Below are 6,135 nucleotides of genomic sequence, written 5' to 3'. Positions count from 1 at the left end.
TGTTTTTTTTTTTAATTTCTAATTTTATTTTATATTCCAACCACAGTTCTCCTTTCTACACCTCCTCTGGCCTCCTTCTGACATCCTCCCACCCCTCCTTACCTCACCCCCAGCCCAACCCCAGTCCACTCATCCTCATGGGTAAGGGCTCTAATGAGGAGTCACCATATTCTGGCACAATAGGTTGGAGAAGGGCCAAGCCCCTCTCCCATTCAGTAAGGCTGTGAATGGCATTCCACCATAGTGAATGGGCTCCAACAAGCTAGCTCATGTACTAAGTTTTTATCATGGTTTTACTGCCAGGGGCCTTTCCAGCTCGTTCAAGCTTCACAACTGTCTCCCACATATGGAGGGCCAACTTCAGCCCCTTGAGTCTCCACAGTTGTGGGTCTAGAGTTTCCACAAGCTTGGTTCAGCTACCTCTGTAGATTTCTCCATCATGGTCTCACATACCTTGCTCATATATCCCCTCCTCCTTCTCTTTGACTGAATTCCTGGAGCTTGGCCGAGTTCTTGGTTGTGGTTCACTGCATCTGGTTTAGATTTTTTTATCTAAAAAATTTTTACATAAAAATAAAATATTTAAAAAAGAAAAATCGAAACAAGTGTAGCTTATATTATTTTTGTAGCACTCAGATAGACATTCTGACATGCCCAGACATTTCTTTATCACCCATATTGTATCTTATCTATCTATCCATGAAAATGCAAGAAATACGTTACTCAACTTTAAAGATATGAAAGTCTAAGTTGGGTGGTATATGATAGATGATTAATTCAACTTTAAGTGAAAACCTTGAGTTCTGTAACATAATAATTGTACCACCTGATGTTCTTCTAGAAGGGCTACCTTCACTTTCTTGCTTATGAGAGTGTTGGACCACGCACATTCTTTCTCATGTCTTAGAAAAATCTGTCTTTCATAGATTCTTTTTCCATTTGACAAATGGGAAAGTTTTTAATGTAGACCATCCTCTTTCTTCCATTGTCATACTGTAAATGCAGCAGTCATCCCTTTAGTTTTTGATCAAACATGTATAAAGTGGCCAGTGGTGCACTAAGAGCTAGGCTACCTGCCAGAAATAAAAAGGCCCAGAGGAACAGGATAGAAAGGCCACTTAACAACATTGTAATGGGAAACAAGGCACCTGAAAGGAAAACAAAAGGTAATTATCATTATTGAGGGTCTGGTATTTTTCCAGATAGTGCACAAAAGGCTTTGAGAGAGAGAGAGAGAGAGAGAGAGAGAGAGAGAGAGAGAGAGAGAGAGACAGAGACAGAGAGAGACAGAGAGAGAGACAGAGAGACAGAGAGAGACAGAGAGAGAGACAGAGAGAGACAGAGAGACAGAGAGACAGAGAGACAGAGAGACAGAGAGACAGAGAGACACAGAGAGAGATTAATGCATCCTAGGACATTAGGAAATCTTCAGAGAACAGCTTTTATTTGAGAAGTGGCTTATAGCACTTCCTGAGATCCAGGACAGAGACACTGCATGCTATAACATAGGAAAGCACACTGTGTGAAGACTGATAACCCTGTTCCCTTGTGCAAGTGCTTACAAGTCACGGCTTTGATATCATAAAGTAGTAAGAGCCAGTGAGAAGATGTTTTCTATGAACAGACACTGTCTTAAATGATAAAGCAGTATTATTTATATGTGGAATTGTAAGTATTCCTGTTCTCTATAAACTAATGTACTGTAGAGTTGTTTATTCCCCTTTCCAGTTCAGTAATATACATTCAGGATATTCTTCCCAACAACCTAAAACAAAATACGTTTAAAATTCAAAATACAAAGTTATTCTATCAACAGTCTTCCAAATCACCTTGAACAACATTCATAAAAAACTTGAAATGTATAACATCTGCATAAATACATATGAACTTTAATACATAAGTGCATTCAGATATGTATAAATAAGTAATTTTAAGGAGCTGAGAAATGTCCAGAAATAATGGAACATTAACTTTGACATCAATTTTAATTACATTTATTTTCTGTATGAATATGTATATGCATGAGGGCATATATGTAACAGTACACATGTGCGATATTCTAAAGAAATTTTTCAGGAGTCATTTCTGTTCCAAGAATTGACCTTGGATTGTCAAGCACCTTTACCTGCTGAGCCATTCTGACAGGCCCAGACATTTCTTTATCACCTTACTTGAATATCTCTCTCTCTTCTCTCTCTCTCTCTCTCTCTCTCTCTCTCTCTCTCTCTCTCTCTCTCTCTCTCTGTGTGTGTGTGTGTGTGTATGTAATGGATTTTCATAAGTGTGAAAGTCAGAGAATATTGTGTGTTATATAATATCACTTCCTGCCTTTTTGTCTTGTTATGGGGTCTCTCATTGGACTAGGTGCCAGGATCCAAGTTCTCTACCCCACATTGTGGTTATATGTCTGAGGCCATGCCCATCTGCTTTTGTAGGTACTGGAGATTTGAAGTCTGGTCATCCTTCTTGAACAGCAAGTGCTCTATGCACTGAGCCATCTCTCCAACCCCTAGAATAGTATTTTGGATAAAAAAGTATTACTAAATATAATATAATTGAGCATTACATATGAAAATAATTCTCAGTTGAGATAGGGCATTTTAATTTTTTCAAATAGATATTTTCTTCATAGTAAAGTATATTAGTAAAAAGTTTTCCTAAGTTTATGAAGTATGACAATGAAATATGGGACATGGCAGATTTTATGCAACTTGTCTTTGCTTAATCATATCTTTCATTGTTAGATGGTGTTGACCAATGTCCTGTTACTTCAGATGTGTAATTTAACAGTAGTACATCCTTACCTCATACCTTTTAGGATTTCTGTCTTGTCACACTATTAAATGTTTTTCAAGAGTTCCCAAAAATCTTTTGAATGGAGACAGAACCAGTCAAATGAGTGAATATTCAATCACCAGCTTTTGTAAATATTTACAGATCCTATTCCTAATCAAGACTTAATGCCATAGAAAACTTCTATAACTTGGTGACAATGAATCAACTAAAAAACACCAACAGCAACAATAATTTAAACCACTATACCAAGAAAACACATAAGATGTCAAAAGGGTTATAAGGAATCAGCATATTAACTATCTACTTAAAAATCTGCACTATACATGTAGGTGTGTGTATAAATATATATTTTAAATGAAATTGTCCCATCTGGACCTACAATGCTCCCTCCAAAAGCCAGAGACAATTTAACGTAAACCCCAACACCAGGTATGAGAGTTGCTTTTGAGTTATTTGTTAAGAGTTTCCTAAAACATTACAGTCTATTGCTATTGTCTGTGGTTGGATCCTTGAGATAGAAGGCAAGATTCCATTCACAAAAGACATCATGCATTTCAAATACAGGGTTCAGAAGACAATTATCTAGAAATGACCTGAATGACTCCTCAGTGAGGATTGCTTTTATGGTGCCAGAGGCATCATGCAAGTTTCAAAAGAGAGATGCAATTGTACTAGTCAGCTGTGATTCTCATAAACCACAAAAATGACCAGCACAGCATGATAATGCTAAGCATACAGTAGTGACACACATAGGTGAAGGCACCCAAGGTATCTCTAATTATGCTTACAGACACATGCATCGAGAAGGACATCACAGCTGGTAATGAAAACCTTATCAACTAAGAGTTGGAGAAATCCATGGCTCTTGTAGAAGAACCTACAACCACCATTCCATTAAGCCAGCGTAATCCCTAATTACATTCTAATTATTTGCTCTTGTACCTACAGGTGTATAAGTGTAGTCCTCACTCCTCATCAGGTTAACATATTTGCAACAGACTGGGACCTTACAGAAAAAAAACAAGCAATCAATGTGAAGAGCTGTTGAACTCAACCCTAAAGGACCTATCTATAAAACAGCTTCTTAACCTACAGCTCAGGAATCCTTGCTGAATAATGGGCAAAAAGATCTGTAAGAGCCCAAGGATCACTAGATTTGCTGTAACATTGTCTCCTAATAATTGTAGAAGCTCTACCCATAGTCTGATTAATAAAACTGCCTAAACATGAGCTTAACAAGGACAACAACTGTCATAATAATGTATAAGGGGGAAACCCAGTGTACTTCAGCCCTACACAGAGAATGAAAACCTAGTAAAAATCTTGGCTGAGAGATGGAGAAATAGTCTTCCCTAGGGAAGAGCACATCAAATGATTATCTGACACCAAGTTGTCATTCCTGAAATTACATACATACAAACATGACACAGCAAGTTGTGTTTATATATTTTTGTGCTTATTTATATGTAAATTAATAAAGAAAAGAAGGCATGAATATTTGAGAAGGAAGACATTATTCCAATAAGATAGGATAGGAGGAGGAAAGGGAAGAGGAATTAATGTAATTGCAGTTTAATGAAAATATAATAAATTTTAAAATTAAGTAATTAAAAGATCAAAATCTGATAGCTCTAGGTACAATGTGCGTTTTTGATGCATCAAATTAATATTGCCTCTCACATATATTTAAATGAAGAGCCTAATTAAATTATTAGAGATATTTTAATGACAGAAATTTGATCTAAGTGAATTATCCAGAGGCAGAGCAAAAGGGCAAATCTGGAATCATTCCTGGTGAATTGCAAGACAAACTTTCAGATTAATTTGCAAAATGGGAGAACACGCTCTGAGAAATATATAAGAAAAGTAGATCTAGAAGTCTCACATGCAGACCCCTTAAAAGAACACCCTAATTTGCAGGAGCCTTGAGTGGAGGATTCAACAACAACTGAACCTAGGAAAAAATTCATTGGTTTTGTCAACACTATAAATTACAGAGACATCATCTTATTACATTTGGAAGTTATAACCTGCAAATTAACCAAATAGAAGAGAAGCATAAACATATAATACAGAAGATGATGCCTAGTTTGCCTTTTGATGTGATCTGTGTCAGCATAATGAGTTAACAAAGAATTCTAAATAATATCTAGATGTTGCAACAGAACAAGTCTGATGACTATGGTAGCAAACATACACACAGTGTCCACCATGCCCATTTGCAGCTATACTTTGGAGGCTATTACACCAAGAACTGGAGTCTGTTTCTCCATCCTTTGAATCAAGCTCTGTGAATTATCGTGATCCTCCAAGAACTGTGAATAACATTCTGCCACCTGCAAGCTTGAATCTTCAGTGTTTTAGTAAGCATTCCACTTTGGAACTCTGGACACACCAGATGATCAAACCCAGGCCAGTCTACTACACAAAGAAAGATGTGACCTTGGAGCCGCCAGCATTGTCCTTCTGCCAGGGAGCTCAGATGCATGAGCAGGCCCAGCTGAGATAAATTGTGCCTATCTCATTAGAGCCTCACAGCCGACCAGAGCTCTTGAATAGTGATAAATTGTTAGTGTTTAAAGCACTTGGCTGGGGGTAGCTCGTTAACTTGCAATAGATAAGGGATTCTAAAACCATTCAAAATCTTCAGTAACACCATAAACCCAGTCAAGGATCACCAAATACTTCTGAAACCGTAAGTATATGGTGCCAATTTTGATAGAAGGGTTTTTGCAAGGCTATAAAAATATCAGTGAAATTTCATCAAAAAGAGCATGGAAATATGACTAGTAATACTTAAAAATATATAAAATTAGGAAAATGTAGCAGTTATCTAATGTATAGAGATTTAAAATGTGTTCTCAGAGACAAAATCAAAGAATTTTGAAACAAAGAAATCAAAGAAAATTGAAACAATAGAAAGATATCTAATAACTTTGGACCCTGCTATGTTAAGAATTTGGGGAAAATTCTTATAGTATAAATTGAAAGGTACATGCTGTGCATAAGAAGGGAATATTAATGTATTCAACAATTACACCAACTATAAGTTCAAATTATTAATGTAAATGAAATAATGCTTCTTTGAATTTCTTAAATGTTTCAATAAAAGGGAAGAATATTAATTCCAGAAGCAGGGGTTAAAATGCCATAAATTGTAATTTGTAATTAATCTTAAATTTGCTTATAATTCTACCAAAGTCTTATAAATTTGTTTAGCTTAGATTAACTGATGTGTATTAAAAACACATACCAGTGAAAAGGAAATATATGTGTTAGAGGAATATATTTTCAGTATATCTACACATGTTTAATGTGGGAATATAAACATTGTGCTCT

At 36.1% G+C, this 6,135-nt stretch overlaps 1 long non-coding RNA gene across 1 annotated transcript in view; it reads right to left on the bottom strand.

The window, feature by feature from the left end:
• Positions 1-456: 456 nt before the first annotated feature.
• Positions 457-6,135, bottom strand: part of LOC107979865 — a 32,305-nt gene continuing 26,626 nt past the window's right edge. The window contains exon 3 of the long non-coding RNA XR_003482947.2: positions 457-552. This is a non-coding gene — a long non-coding RNA (uncharacterized LOC107979865). The remainder of the gene's footprint in view (positions 553-6,135) is intronic.

Source organism: Cricetulus griseus, chromosome 2, assembly GCF_003668045.3.
Source record: "Cricetulus griseus strain 17A/GY chromosome 2, alternate assembly CriGri-PICRH-1.0, whole genome shotgun sequence".
NCBI lineage: Eukaryota > Metazoa > Chordata > Mammalia > Rodentia > Cricetidae > Cricetulus > Cricetulus griseus.
This window is presented reverse-complemented; position numbering and strand designations above follow the sequence as displayed.